This window comes from Armigeres subalbatus, chromosome 1, assembly GCF_024139115.2.
Source record: "Armigeres subalbatus isolate Guangzhou_Male chromosome 1, GZ_Asu_2, whole genome shotgun sequence".
Taxonomy (NCBI): Eukaryota; Metazoa; Arthropoda; class Insecta; order Diptera; family Culicidae; genus Armigeres; species Armigeres subalbatus.
Genome location: NC_085139.1, coordinates 272,016,375 through 272,033,287, shown reverse-complemented (window position 1 = coordinate 272,033,287; position 16,913 = coordinate 272,016,375). Strand labels below are relative to the sequence as shown.

Here is a 16,913-nt window from a genome sequence, read left to right as displayed (position 1 = left end):
ATATATGCGAAGCAATCGACAAAATCTTTGAAATAATTAAAAAAAAAAAGGATCCAGAGGATTCAAAATAAAATTTTGAAAATGATTCTGAAGTTGCCTCCGTGGTATAGTACCAATGAACTTCATAGAATTTCTAATATTGAGACATTGCAACAAATGTCCAACAAAATAATTTCCAATTTTAGACAAAAATCGTTGCAATCTTCTATTACAACGATTAACTCCTTGTACCCTTAGTATAAAATAGGTTAAGTTTAGTTTAAGTAGAAAACATTGTAATTCCTTCATGGTTCAATTCAACCAGAGGAAATATTCTAACTGCCAGAGGCAATTGAAATGTATTAATAATAACTAAAAATATAACATAGCAAATAAGGATGATAGTGTTAAGAAAACACGGAACACCTAGTCTAAGAGATGAATGCATGTATTAGATAATTAGCAAATAAAATTAGTAAAAAAAAAAAAAACAAAATATTTTTAAAGTGTTTGTAATATGAAGCATAACAGAAGTAACATGCCACACACGATGAATATTTAAAACAAACGAATTTGGTTGAACCCAACATTGTCTTATATTTTTTCCGACAAGAGTAATTCAAATTTATGGCCATATGCATCGCGATTACCTATTCCCCACTTCAAAGCTGGTATGGATGAAACAAAGAGTAAATAGACGTTCTCCACATGGACTTTCCAACTCTGTTTAGTATTGCGCTACAAGATACTTCTAACGCTAGAGTCTCATTTTTCGGAGATAGATTCAATCAAATTGTTGAAAAATATTGGAGAAAAAACTACATACAACTTGCAAAGATTTCTGATAATCGAAAAAGTTAAATTCAAGGTATTGCCTTGTTAGTGCCTCTGCAGTAGACAAATTATGCTGAAGGCTGTATGGCTTGTTTAGAAAAACGCTCCGAGCTAAAAAAAACAGTAGGTGTGAGATATGATCTAAGAAATGTTGGGCACTGTTTACTAGTTTTGATAAAACATATTCAAATTCAATTCAGAAAAATATCGAAGCTTCAAATAAAATGTTAGTGGCCTACTCGTTTATTGAATAAAAAGGTGGAAATATGTATGAGAATAAAATTTTTATGTTTAATAAAATCGATACTATTATTTTTTTTGTGTGAATGATTACTATAATATTTTTGTTTAAATTGGGTATTTTATCATAAATAAAAGGAAACATTAGTGGTATATTCTATTCGCTTTTTAACTAGAATCGCTATTGTGTTTTTTTTGGTTATAACTCCGGAATGTAATTATCAATCAGGTTGTAATTAGCATCATAATAAAAATGCTATGAGTTTTATACTAGAATAACTTCCTGACGACAAACAGATGTCATCACTCTAGTATATCTACTTATGCTTATAAAAATATTGTACCTTATCCATATATTTGTTTTGAATGTTATTTTTCAGCTAAGTTCTATATTCCTCAGCAAATATTTTCTAGGTTAACAGTTTTGGTTGATATTCGACTTGGACTTTAAAGCAGCCTGCGACTCAGTGAAATGGAACGAACTGTGGCAGAGAATGCTAGAACATGACTTTCGATCATTGCTGATTAAATTGATTCTTGCGACGCTATATGGGTAAAAATCGAGCTTCGGAACAAACAGTGGAACATTCGATTCATTCATGACATTGGGGGAACTGAATCAGGGCGATACGCAAGTGCTGTTCAACTTAGCCTTTGAAGGTGTTTAGGAACGGAACAAGTTATACACACTAATTTTGGTTTGGCGGATGACATCGATATCATTTGCAGAGTAATGGGAAAAGCAAGTTTGAGCGGAAAAAAAGCGGCGCTCAATACTTGGAGGCGTGGTGCAAAATGGAGAATGGCGCAGATGTATGAATCATGAGCTGTACTTAGTGAACAAGAATATAGAAATCGACAGGCCCATAAAATATGGCAAATTACAGGGACCTGAACATGTAGTTTTGTTTACCAGAGGAGAGAGCTGAAAATTGGCTGATGATTGGCAACCAAAGAACAAGCAACCTGGGAAATGGATTGTTTGACCATCAAAGAGATAAGTGGAAAGCTGCTAAGAATGCAAATGAAAACCAAATGCTGAAGGGCGGAAACCAAGCAGTTTGACAGATTGTGTTGATTTATTTCCATAATTTCAACAAATATAACATAATTATTTCCTTTTTTTTCAGTTACTTTTTTCATTGTCACCGGAGGAAGATGAGGTTAAACGACATTACAATTGTATCTATGATAGCATGTCAACCGATAATCGTACTGAATGAATCGACCGGCCACAACACCTACAATGCGTCAACCGTACGGACTTAAGAACGAACTTCGTCTGCTGATTACACTTTTCTGTTACATTAATAATTTGGTACATTCTTATTTCTGTCAGGGGAGGATGTGGTATTCTAGAATAATCGTGTAGATTGGGAATCGAGTAGTTTGAGGTAGGCGTGCATGAGAGTGTCAATGTGGAGTGAAATGAAGAGCAGTGTTTTGGTGAATAAATATAGAACCTGTAATTAAGAATGATATTATGTTGTGTTCAAATATGGAATATCACACATATGACTACTCGCTAGCAATGCATTTGTGACTTTTTGGTCTTCAGAACAACACAAAGTTTACATAAATTGCGTTGAATAAAAAGGTATTTAAGTATTGCATTAGGAGTAAGGGGGGCATATACAAACTTAAAATTCGAAATTTTACGATTGCCGAGAATCCAACAGCCGGGATCTCGGGAATGATTTCGACGAATCTCGGTAAAAAAAATACCGTTGCCGAGATCTCGTTAAAATGTCAACTTTGCCGAATTTCGGTAATGTTTTGACGAAATTTCGGTAAAAGAATAACTGAGTTACGCTAAAAATAATTACCGAGATGTCGGCTATTGGAATCTCTGCGAAAAGTTTGCTAAAGTCGGCAAAATAATTTAAGTGTGTATGCATACCATTGAAGAAGGAACCAAATCCTTATGCCTTATTCCGGACAAATGCGAACTAAGGACATAGTTGGGGGAGTACCACAATGGTAGTTAAAACGGCACCCGTTCGCTTCAGGGTCTCCCGCACTCCTCCGTCACCCTCCTCCACCAACATTCAAATGCTACGAATAGCGTCGAACAAAAGTTCAATATTCAACTCACTAACCTGTTTATAGCATATGAAATTACTTCCCATGATAATTAACATATTTCGTCATCGATTCCCAAGTAGTTCCGCTCAAATTTTGGTAGCAGTCTTGTGCCAATTTGGTAACCTTTCGCGATTTGGTGGGTTCATCATTGCACTACATTTTTTTTTTCACGAGACAATTAAAAAGGATTTTTGAAACACTTTTCCATACTGGAGCGAATCGAAATGTTAGTTGATTGCTAATCAAATTTCACTTTTACGAATTAATCACTTGTTAGAAGCAGAAACTCAATATAAATCACGATTTTTGCCCGACAAAAAGACTAAAAAAAATATCGCGGAGCGAATGTAAACACCGGCGCACTTTGGTGCCACTAAAAACATTATACACGTTCAAGCTACTGGTTTTACACGTGAATTTTCACTAGTTGAAACACCAAAATAACGTATAATTCCAGCTCCTTGTGTCAAAAATCAACACGCTCTTTACATTTGTACTACATAGAGAATAGAAAGGCAAACCACGTTAAATCTTTATGTATTTCTTCTATTCCAAATGCCAGAGTGACTACCTAATTTTTTCTATCACCTCTAATATTTATACAGATTGGTCAATAATAAAACACTTGTTTTAAATCAACTAGTTAGAACAACCTTTATATTTATTAAGATAGCATTTCTTAGGAAATAACATTCAATTATTTTGTTAGGAATTAGTATTGTATCTGGTGTATGTAATTCAAAATTACACGTTAGGCTCGATGCCCACGTAGCGTTATTTCAACGCAGAGTGCACGTGGCGTCAAAAAGACGCAGATGTGCACCGGGAAAAAGCGGTAACGCAGCGTCACCACGCCGATGCACACAAGCGTTATTTTAACGCTGCGTGCATGTGGCGTTGGAAAACCGCTACGTGGACATCGGCCCTTAGATTGCATAGTATTGGCAAGTGGTGCCGATTCAATTTATTTTGTGATGCTTTTGACGTGGATCGTTAGTGAAAATGATAAACGTTAAAACACGTTAAATGCACGTGAAAAGGGACATTGAGATCAACGTGAATCGCGAGTGAAAATAACGAGGGATGAAACACGTTAGGTCCACGTGAATAGGAATATTAAATAAGCGTGTCGATTATTTTCAGATGGTGTCGAACTCTAAGGCTGGTTCAAAAAAGTTTACGTCACGTTCAGTAGATTCTGTCTCAGGCTTAGGGTGCTCTCTGAAGGTTGGTCGGAAAATAAAAAAAGAAAAATTTATTATTTGTCGTTGTGTTGCCCCAATGGGAATGGATTTATGCATGCAATCTTTCGCACTAAGAGCAGCTATGTTGCATCGCAGTCATGTTGACTGTGATTGCATGGTGAGTAGTTACGCAAAAATTACAGCATATAGATTGAAATCGAATTGGAGGTGATAAAATAGGGAATGTGAAAAAATCGGAAAAACATGTTTTCGTTTTTTTATTCATTTCACAAATATGGATCCCTTTATGTCTTGGAAAGGCAAAATGCGTGAATGTTATCAGTTATTTAATTGTCGAAAAGGCTCACAACATCCTTGATAAGCACTCAGAAATAGGGTGGTCGGTATTGGCAATTTTTAACAAATACCGGTATTCGGTATTTGGTGGAGTCAATACCGGTAATACCGGTAGAATACCAGTTTTGGTGAAAATATCAAGTACTAGTCGACCCGGCAGACGTTGTCCTACATAGTAGGCGAGAATGTACCTTCCGAACTGCCCATGCAAAGTTCGCATAGAAATCACAATTTTAGTTTTTCACAATTTGCTCAACTTTACCCGCATTACGAAATATCATATAAACCCGTCGGAAACTATAACGAATGTTTCTGCTGAAGAAATGAAAAAAATCCATCTCGCCGTTTTCGAGTTATGCGGATACGAACACAGACCATTTCATTTTTATATATAAGATTGAAAGAAAAACTTTTGATTTGGCCTTTTGAATGAAAAACAACATTTCAAGCATAATTTTTCATAACGACGTATGTAACAAATATGAGGATTCGAGAAATCCTTTGCAGAAAGTTGGCAAAACTTTTTCTGAAACTGTTTTAAAACTAAATCTTTTTTCAATACTTTTTTCGCTGGCATGCATCATTACAAGACACGTAATAAGCGTGCTTCACAGTAAAGCTCAGTTCATTCAAATTCATTGTGAAAACGATAAAATTATACATACACCGGTATGCTACACGTACGTCGGTGTACATTGGTCGGTTTTCCATAGTGCACGATTGACGCAACTGCAGTTTTGTTTTGTTTTGATTTTTTGTTACATAGGTCGCCTGTAGTTCCTATATGTTAAAGCGACGTATGTAACAGTGAGACTTCAAAATAGAAATTTTTACATACGTCGATTCGCAAAAGATTGAATCAAAGAATTTTAAGATCTGAAATCAGTAAAATCGATGCGTATTATATAAAGCCGCGTGTGATTGTCACGTTGTATTAAAAATCCCGTTTTGTTTACTTTTGTTACATACGTCGTTATGAAAAATTATGCTTGATTTGTTGACAAACTTCAAATGTTAAAATCATTGGTTGTTGAGCTTGGCAAAGCGAAACATAAGTAGACATAGCATACTGAGCGAATCATCTCCCAATCCACATTGGATTTTGTTGGCAATGTTGCCAACTACTGTAAATTCGCTCTCTGGTTCAACCGAAGTTGGACGAATGGTTCCAAGACCGTCGAAAATCAGAGTCAAGTACCGCGCGGGACCGAAATCCGTACAGCACCGAAATCCGTCCACCTCATGAGATATCAATAAATTAAAGGGGGTTAAAGGTAATTAATGTAGAAATAATTTATCTTCTCCTGTTCAGATACTTGGCAGTAAGCTTTTAGGGCAAAGAAATGGGAAGAAGACTTTGAAATTAAAACAACAAAAATCAAAAACAAATCGCCATTCACCAAACGCGGAGTTTTTACCGCCATTTTGTTTTCGGGTAGAGCATTATTGCACCAACAGTAACTGTGTTTCTTTGCTAATTGCGAATCATTACATAAGATAAGCGGAATACAAATCGAAGGGATCGCTTCTCAAGGTGCGTATCGAACTATTTACAGTGGTAGTTTAGTCAAGCAGACTATTTCAATTTAAATATTTAGTTAAAAAATAGCTGTACGGATTTTGATCCTTTGATTCGGTGGACGGATTTCGAGTCAAAAGTAGTTGATTTTATTCATTATTTTATTATGTTTTTCGTAGTTTTTAATGAGTAAATGTGATACACTTTAAAAGTAGAAGCCTTCATGCTCCTATGTCAATGAATTTTTTTTTATTTATATTCTATTCCTATTTTCTTATGACTTATTCATATATCAAGGTGCTTAAGTGTACGGATTTTGATGTCCCACGGTACTTGCCATTAATCCCTCCAGATTCATAGTAGGAGAATCCCTTACGGATTGCATGCGAGGATCCTGGCGTCAACGCATTTGCCACCAGCAGTGTTTTCTTCTGCTACAGTCTCCACAAGTTGTTATTTAACCGATGAAGCAGAAAAATATTCATAGAGGCATCTTCTTCGTACCGATCGTCAGGTATGGTCGTTGTCTCAGTTACAACGATCGCATCAGAAACGATTAGACCAACAATTAGACGCTTCAAGATCCCGTCCGCTTGCTTGATCAAAGTAGCTCTGGATGTTTTGAAGAAAATGACAAAATCGTTTCTGATCAATTGCTTCACGGCAGAATTATTCAAAAAAGCAAAAAGATCGGCGTATTCTGATCGGCTGTCTTGGATTTATCCCTTCAAAGCATATACTAAGTGGCGGGATTTTCTTTGGCTTAATTTGATAATTATTCCAACATAAATTGCAGCACCACGTCAGCTTCATATAGAGTGCAGAACTCACAGCAGAGAAGATCCACAGCAGCTTAAATAGATTTGAGGGCCTGAATTATTTCACCAACCACCAAACAATCATCACTAAAGTTAAATTTGGAATAAAGCTGCAACTCATAGATCCGTTCGAGCATAGAAAACATGCTATTCCAGCGTTCCTTGGCATCAGCCACTAATTTAAATTCTTTTCCGAATTCAGAACGGACATATTTTTGCAATAAATTGTTTTTCACAGATGATCTACGGAAAAGAACTACTACGGCACGTGTACCTTATTCACAATTTCATATTTTGCGGGAAAATGTTCGACGATGTCAACAATGTTCATTGAGAAAAAATTAATCGCAATTTGATGGCTAAGGGGATGAGCAACACGAATGATTAATAATGATGATGATCTTTTGATGATTTTTTTGACGTAAACTACGTCTAAGGGGAAGACTCGGATATAGGGTGACAAATGAAAATTTCCAAATTCGAGACCGTCACGAAATCATGTAAGATTTTGAACTTGAATAGCGCCTTTATCTTTCGATGGATTTTTGAGATTTATATATCAATCGACTCGGAAATTTACTACCAATTTGTCAATTATATTAAAACTTTGGGTTATGAATGTTAAAATAGGGTATCGGATCATTTTGGCAGCACCCTCTTTTCTTGTCCGCAAGAGTCTCGTTTCGGCCGTCGCCGTTCAGTGCGGTTGGCTTTTGGACTCTGCTTTTTGTGCAATGTTTCGCACAAAAAGTAGAACAATGGAGCCGGACCAGTGACCGCGGTCGAAACAAAGGTAACAAAAATGCGTAATGTAGTGCATGGTGCATAACAAGTGATGCAGATAGGGGCATGTTTGTGCAGGCATGAGACGATCAATTGCTATCAATGCCAATGCTCTTGCTAGTAATGCAATCATCGCAATGTAATTTCACAAACATGTTTATATTAAAAAACGACTTTGGAAAAATGTTGAACTTTTTTTTTGCAAACTGAAAACTAATAAGGCCGTTACACATATTTATTAAAAATTATGGTCTCCGCAAAGTCAAGAGGGAGAGGGTAATCTTCTTCTTCTTCTATTGAATTGAGCGGCGTGAAAGTTTGAATGCAGAGGTTTTTAGGGCCGGGGAAGGTTCTTAAGATGGTTCGAGACTCCTCTCTTCTTTAAAACCTGGCTCCTATACAAATGAAACATCAATTTCATCATAACTCGAGATCAAGCAAATGAAACCAAATCTGGCGTGTGGAGGTTTTGGAAGGGAAGATATGTTTCTGTGGTGGTTTGCAACGCCTCCCCCTTCTGGAAAGGGGGGCTCCCATACAAATGAACCAAAAATTTCAGCATAACTCAAGAACTAATCAGAGAATGAATCAATTTTAGGCAAAACAAAGTTCGTCGGGTCTGAATATTTAAAAAAAAATCCTTGGATTTGTTAAAGAATGTTTTCAAAGTTCGTGGGTGCAATCATGCGGTACTTATTGTACACGACAAAAGCTCGGAACGCATACGTTCTTGAGACGGGCTATATGAGTTACAATAGAGCTATCACCTTCTTGCTCCCTGATTCAAAAGTCTTGCAATGATAATATTAAAATGGTTGCACGAATATTTTATCCATAGTGACACTCAGTGTTGGTAGAATCATACTCAAATCTGAATCATCGAGGTTTCATGCACGAGCTAACTCGCCTGCGATTCTGTAGGTGGAGCATCGCGCTTGAGTTTCTCGGCCAGAATCGCATCGCTTCGCTCACTCACCGAAAAATGATTTCGTTCTAAAAATCGTCAAAACGCAATCGAGGCGTATGTTTTGTTTATATATGCAATTATTAGCCATTGTTTTAGCATTCAACAACGAAGAACACGTAAATATCATGCAATGATGCAAATTGCGATTCGAATCATGAGCAAATCTATGGGCCATGATTCTGATGGGATTTTACTCACGCATGGTTTGAATCGCCGATGGGATTTAAGATTTTGAGATTTTACCAACACTGGTGACACTGCCAGACAGTGGGAGTTAGATTGTAATAACACACACACCCTCTTTTCCCGTCCGCAACGTTTTCTACTCCCGCGCATCACAACCAAATTAATTGGGTTTTGGTACATGATTGACATTTTATGATTTCTAGTGATGCACCACGAAAAACAAGATATGCCTATGATTGGAATGTTTCTGAATAAAAGATGTTGCAAACGGAAAACAGGATTCTCCCCTAGGGCTTCTTCTATTGAAATATTTCATCAAATGCTTTAAAACCCAAATGTAGGCAATTCGGATCCAAGAAAGGCATCATAAGCACTGAGGAATAAATTTGGATTTTCATAGTAAATTTTTTAAACAATTGTCGTATCCAACAATTTTCATATCTTAAGATACGCTGTTCGAAACCAGTGACATAAGTAATCAAATGAACTTTCTAAAAATATTCATGCATGATGGCGCTACAATCCTCACTGAACAAAACTGCCTTACGTAGTTTACGTTGGGCGGTTGTGTCTTGTACATAACCCTTCTGATTTTTTATATCGTGAACTTGGGCAAAGTTACTCATGCACGCATTTAATTCAAGACAAAATTTTCAAAACGACTTATCTGCTTTTGTAAACAAAGATTCGAACGACGATTTGAAGAATCTGATAGCTCTCCCACGCAAACCAACACCATCACCAGGTAGCGGAAACCTTCACCTACCTACCTCGTCGAATCGTCGTTTGAATCTTTGTTTACAAAAACAGATAAGTCGTTTTGAAAATTTTATCTTGAATTGTTGTTTTGTTGAATGTTGCTTTTAACTATATGGGTTCTATTTTCGTTGGCGCTTGGTGAGGAGGCGCTATTGTAAGTTTAATGTAAGGTTTGTTTTTCCACACAAGCTTCCATACAAACGTAAAACGGTTTGTGCTTAGTCATTTTTTCATTATATTGTGTGGTATTTATAATTATAGCACTTCGAAGCAATAAAATAAGACTGGCTCCACGTTCCAGTTTATAAAAAAAAAACTTCTACTCAGTGAATCCAGCAGTCAATTCCCTACGCATGTCTTGAATACGTTGTTTATCAATAAATGCCTAGCTAGCTAAATATAAGCGTGGTACGGCTCATCGTCACAGGGAACGTATCAAAAAAGTATTGTCGAATAAAAAATAGAACTCACAGCATTATCACTGATGAAAAAGGCCTCTGCCAGACTGCACTACCGTTCAAGGCTCCAAGACACGATGTCCGTTGGATCAAATGGACATGCGTTAAATTAGTGCGTCAATGCCAGATATGTAACGCGGCACCAAACAAAAATAGTCAACATGTCAACCACCACGACAGGATATGTCTTTGGTTGCCATCTCAGTGCTAATGCCCATCCCATCGCGGCAGATCATGATTTTCGATTTGACGAATCTGATAGCTCTCCCACGCAAACCAACACCATCATCAGGTAGCGGAATCCTTCACCTATCTATTGGTGGTGTTGGTTTGCGGGGGAGATCTATCAGATTCGTCAAATCGTCGTTTGAATCTTTGTTTACAAAAGCAGATAAGTCGTTTTGAAAATTTTGTCTTGACATATTCGAGGGTAGGGTAAATACGGTACGTATGGTCAGCCTACACCTACCATATTTCTGGAATTTGAGGGTTGAGCTTCTATTGGCAGAGCTTCGTCTTACGCAAAAAACGTTGTTTTTAAGAAAATAATCTTTTTTTTGGTAAAATTTGAGCAACGTCATTAATTAACGTTGTTATTTATTGCATATTTTATGCTATTTTAAAAATAGTAAATATTTATATAACTTTTAATTTATTTTTTTTCCTATGCAATTAATTTGTTACGCGTAACAATATCTCGAAGAACCCCCACCCCCTATTTTCTTCGTAACAAATCGAAACAAAAATTAAACAATCCAAGCAAAAATTTCCACAAAATAAAAATTTGTTTTCCACAAAAAAAAAAAACTTTTCACAAAAAAAATTAATAAAGAGCAATAAAAAATATGAAAAAATCCATAGGGAAATATAAAATAGCTATAAAACAGAGCATTTTTCTCCACCCCTTACTGCGTTACGTAATATTTGAACAGACACTTTTGCGTGATGCATAACGAAGAACAACCCAAGTCTTGAGTAAACGATTGGTTCGACATTTTAATACATTTTTCGGGTGTTGGTCTTTCCGGGGGTCTGATCTATTTGGGCGGATGAAATTCGGGCATTTGTCATTACAGCAAATGGAATTTGGGCGTTTGTGATACAACTTTTGACTCTTCCTTGATCAAATGGTCAAAGAAAATTGAAAATCCATCGAGAACCGGCTGAGATATGACTGAAATAAAAAAAGTCCCCCTAAAACATTAGAAATTTTCCATAAAAAATGGGAAAATGCCAATAAGAAAAATCAGGGTATGAACAATAAATAAATATAAAATTTACACGAATAATGCAAAATTTCCATAAACAATTAAGAATTTTCCACAAAACAAAATAAAATTAGCACTTTAAAAACAAAATTTTCCACGAAATAAATATTTTTTTGCACAAAAAATTAAAAATTGTTCACGGAAAAGTCAATGAAGAGCAATAAAAAAAAATGAAAACTTCAATAAAGAAATATAAAAAAGTTATAAAACTGAGCATTGCTCTTTGTTGATTATTTCGTGGAAATTTTTCAATTTTTTATGGAAAAAAAATTTGTGGTAAATTTTGTAATCGTTTTTTACTATAATATTGATTTATTTATGGAAATTTTGTATTTTTTTGTGAAACATTTTGATTTCTTAATGGGGAAATCTTCTTTTATAATTGTTATTTTTGCTTTTGAAAGTGCTAATTTATTTTTGTTTTGTGGAAAACTTTGCATTATTTGTGGAATTTTTATAATTATTCATTGCTCATACCCTGCCTTCTTTATTGGAAATTTTCCTAATTTTTTGTGGAAAATTTCTTATTATTCATGGAAATTTTATTTGCTGCCCTGCCCAAGTAACATTTTAAGTTTTAAAACGCTCTTGAAGGCCATTATTTACTCTCCAAGAGTGTTATAAAACCGGCATAAAACCAAAATGTTACTAGGGTGAGATATTAACATTTAAAGTCTTTCATACTTTCATGATGTTTTCAGATTTTTCGCAAACGGAAAGTGCACTCCGGCATAGAAAAAAAATACCAACCAACAAAAAAAACTAATCATTAAAAAAATCTGAAGGAGTACCGTTGATTAAAAAGATTGAAAACCGCTGAACTAAACAATGTTCTGAAATATGTCTGATGTTATTGATGGAAATTTTGTTGAACATAATTTACCCTTCGAGAATTCCTAATTGAATAGAATTGTCATAAAAACTTCATGCCTACAGCAGATAATCGTTCGAAATAACTCATCAGTTTTTTGGTGTACGGTAATATGGGTTATTATGCATGGAACGGCAGTTAAGCGTAGATCATGTAAAATTGCGTTCCGTACTCGAACTCAATAATTTCCAACTTGAACAACATTTTACACTCCTATCGAATAATTACATCTCTCCATTATTGTCATTGCGTTGTGTCGCCATGTGTTGCTCACTTTCTTGGTGTCTGCCTATTCCGATCAACTTCTATCTCGCGCTCGGCTAATTTGCATTAGCCCCGCGAATACCGCGTCTAGTTCCCGCTTCGGCCATCAGTAACACAATATCCACCATAAATTCGGCTTTTATTACCACCAATAACGATAACCGCACTCTAAGCACTACCAAAACTTTCAGATTCTATATTTGGGCAAGTTTTCGCTATCACTCACACGGTGCCATATGGATTTGTAGCTCTTCTAAAATTATTACCCGGTTCGAACGCGTGGCTTTCTGTACTAATAAACCGAAAATTCTGAATCATTGTGAAATTTAATCCAGGAAATCTAACTCAAACTACTACACAGAAAACATGTTTCAACTTATTCACATATTCCAAGGAAATCGAAAAAACTTATATTTTTTCACTAAGAACTTTAATCATGATTTTTCTTTCATGTCTAGAAACAACGACAATATAAATCTAGGCCTACTGAGTTGGATAGTACTAGCAGGATCTGAAGAAAAAAAAGTTTGCACATTCTTTTAGTTATTTACTTTCGAATTGCGATCAATTTCGAGGAACCAGTAGAAAAATCTTTTAAAAAATAAGCTGTCAAGAAAAAGTACAATAATTTTTAGAAAATCTCAAAGTTTATGAATTTACTTAATTGTAATTGTAATGGTTTAAAATTTAGAACGCAGTGCTCAGTTCTGCAAAAAAATCAAAATTCTAATATTTTCAATAACATATGTTTCTGCAAATGTTTCGACTTTTATAGCGTTGCTAATCTTGTCGTTGAACTGAGTGCTAATTGAACAAGTTCATCATTTTTTCTAAATTCGTAGTGCTGTGGATTTATGATATCGTAAGATTTTCTCTCGATAGGTTCTCAACCGCTCACATTTTGTGTTGTTCAAATATCAACTGATATTCTCCATGCATCTAATCCAGTATTATCCTTAGTTGCTATAATTTCTAATAAAATTCTAATCACCTTCAAATCACCCACGCAATCGCCTGAGCACTTCCGATTGCACCTTGCGGAAATCGCGCTTCCGAAAAGTTTTCACCAATTCCAAACGGAAAGCACACCCACTCTCACTATCCGCACCGAGCACCGAACAATCGACCGAACTAGCCAACGGCAGAAGAAATGATCGCACGCGCGCGCGTTCGCTTATGATTCCGGAATAACCGTGTGCTTCCTCGACGGGCAGCAAAATTTTACTGATTCCTTGGGCGACTCCATCGACCGTCTTTATTATTGGGTGTGTGTATGGTGGTATTAACCGTCCTACTATGCTTATTTCGAAAAAGAAACGAGACACTGACACAATGCTTCTGTCGCGATCGGTTCAATATTATTTCGCTAATCTCTTTCGGTAGGTCGGTAGATGGTCGCGCTGCCGGCCGTGTCGTCGCCGTAAGGATGGGAAGGTGCTCGCGCCGCGCGCGATGAACTCGCTCCAGCTGCGCCGTCTGCACTTTGCAAGCTATATGGCTGGATATGCTGCCAAACGACGTCATCCCGCAATAGCTTGCGAGCTCGAGCCAAAGAGGACCGTGATGAGAGAGATTTTCCACTCGTGTCGACGCTCTGCGCTGGATGGACTAATCCTTTTTCCGAGTAGACGGCAAAAAGGATCGTTTGAAGATGCGACGCATAAATGGATTGAACAACGTTTAATGAATGGTTGTTTGTTCTAGATGTCAAGCGAATACATTGATTTTTCTATGAATATTGTATAAAAAGTACCTAAAATGGACACAATACTGAGATTAGCAAATGTTTGGTCAAATACATGTGGTGGCGCCGGAAGTGGGTAGGAAAAGTAGGACATTTCCCACACATGAATCTTCCTGGGTGGAACAGTCAAAGCATTGTACTACCCATGATTATGGTAAGAGCATATGAAGTCATTAGCTGACATGAATCTGTGTATTATTAAAAGGTGTTTCAAAGTTCAGAGTCTTTAGAAAACTCTTAGAAGCTTCTGGGAGCCTAAAGGAATAGACTACTGATTGATGTCTGAAACAAGGATGTTTTCTGTCATTCAGCAATCTAGGCCCGATCATTTAGTAGTTTGTCAATATTACCTCATTACAGAATTTCAAAATGCGTAGTATGGTGGACTTCTTATTTGAAGATTTTTTACAACTCTGCCCAACAAATCGTTGTTTGAATTTAAACTGTGACGGGGGTGAAGCGCCAGTTGTAGTAGCATATACTAAATGATAACAAAATATAAATAATTCAGTTTCAGTGACTGTAACTAGCGCCTTAAGTCCATCATTGGTACAATTCAAACAAAAAGAAAGTTGCAGTTGCAGATCTTCAAATTCTAACTCGCAACAAATCCAAATTATTCAAAATTGGTGACTTCAATGCCAAACACCGTTCATGGAATAATGCTCAAAGCAATTCCAATGGTAAAATTTTATTTGAAGATTGTTCTGCGGAATATTATACTATTTAATACCGCAATGGATCCACTTGTTTTTCTTCCACTCGAAATCCTTCGACAATTGATTTGGTTTTAACGGATTCAAGTCAGTTGTGTGGCCAATTGGTAACTCATGCTGACTTTGACTCTGATCACCTTCCTGTGACGTTTGAAATCTCACAAGAAGCCATTTATAATTCAATCAGCTCTACTTCCAAATATCATAGAGCTGATTGGGATTTATATAAAACGTATATCGATAGCAATTTTGATGTTGATATTCCGCTCGATACCAAAAGTGATATTGATAATGCTTTCGTATCTTTGACAAATTTTATTGTCGAAGACAGAGTTATTGCAATTCCTAAATGTGAAATTAAATTCAACTCTATTATTAATGACGACGATCTTCAGCTACTGATGCGTCTTAAAAATGTAAGGCGAAGGCAATATCAAATAACTCGCGATCCCACGTTGAAAGTGCCTCATTCATTTTTCATTTATTTAGTCTACATCTAAACAGATAACACTGAATCAACAATTTGACGTCACAATACCCGATTCGAGGCCGCATCTCTCCATCCTCGAATTCGCCCCACGCTCTCCAAGTCGTTTTGCACCTGGTCTGCCCATCTCGCTCGCTGCGCTCCACGCCATCTCGTACCGGCCGGATCGGAAGTCAACACCATATTTGCAGGGTTGCTGTCTGGCATTCTTGCAACATGTCCTGCCCATCGTACCCTTCCGGCTTTAGCTACCTTCTGGATACTGGGTTCGCCATATGCGAAGCTCGTGGTTCATTCTTCGCCGCCACACACCATCTTCTTGCACACCGCCAAAGATGGTCCTAAGCACCCGTCTCTCGAATACTCCGAGTGCTTGCAAGTCCTCCTCGAGAATTGTTCATGTTTCATGTCCGTAGAGGACAACCGGTCTTATTAGCGTCTTGTACATGACACATTTGGTACGGTGGCGAATCTTTTTTGACCGCAGTTTCTTCTGGAGCCCGTAGTAGGCCCGACTTCCACAGATGGTGCGCGACTAACGTTGTTGTCAGCCGTTAGCAAGGATCCAAAGTAGACGAATTCATCGACCACCTCGAAGGTATCCCCGTCTATCGTAACACTGCTTCCCAGGCGGGCCCTGTCGCGCTCGGTTCCGCCCACAAGCATGTACTTTGTCTTTGACGCATTCACCACCAGTCCAACTTTTATTGCTTCACGTTTTAGGCGTGTGTACAGTTCTGCCACCTTTGCAAATGTTCGGCCGACAATGTCCATGTCATCCGCCAAACAAATAAATTGACTGGATCTGTTGAAAATCGTACCACGGCTGTTACACCCGGCTCTCCGCATGACACCTTCTAGCGCAATGTTGAACAACAGGCATGAAAGTCCATCACCTTGTCTTTAGTCCTCGACGCGATTCGAACGAACTGGAGTGTTCGCCCGAAATCTTCACACAGTTTTGCACACCATCCATCATTGCTTTGATCAGTCTGGTAAGCCCAGGGAAACTATTCTCGTCCATAATTTTCCATAGCTCTACGCGGTCTATACTGTCGTATGCCGCCTTGAAATCAACGAACAGATGGTGCGTTGGGACCTGGTATTCACGGCATTTTTGAAGGATTTGCCGTACAGTAAAGATCTGGTCCGTTGTCGAGTGGCCGTCAACGAAGCCGGTTTGATAACTTCCCACGAACTCAATCACTAATGGTGACAGACGACGGAAGATGATCTGGGATATCACTTTGTAGGCGGCATTAAGTTCGAAAGTTCTCACATTCCAGCTTGTCGCCTTTCTTGTAGATGGGGCATATAACCCTTCCTTCCACTCTCCGGTAGCTGTTCGGTTTCCAGATTCTGACTATCAATAATTTGTGCAGGCAAGTGGCTAG

At 37.3% G+C, this 16,913-nt stretch overlaps 1 protein-coding gene across 2 annotated transcripts in view; it reads right to left on the bottom strand.

The window, feature by feature from the left end:
• Positions 1 to 13,903, bottom strand: part of LOC134207612 (uncharacterized) — a 259,390-nt gene extending 245,487 nt beyond the window's left edge. Inside the window, exon 1 of one of the 2 annotated variants that reach the window (XM_062683330.1) lies at positions 13,564 to 13,903. The gene's annotated coding sequence lies outside the window, so the exon portion shown is untranslated. The remainder of the gene's footprint in view (positions 1 to 13,563) is intronic. The other variant, XM_062683328.1, reaches the window with a different exon arrangement.
• Positions 13,904 to 16,913: the final 3,010 nt, after the last annotated feature.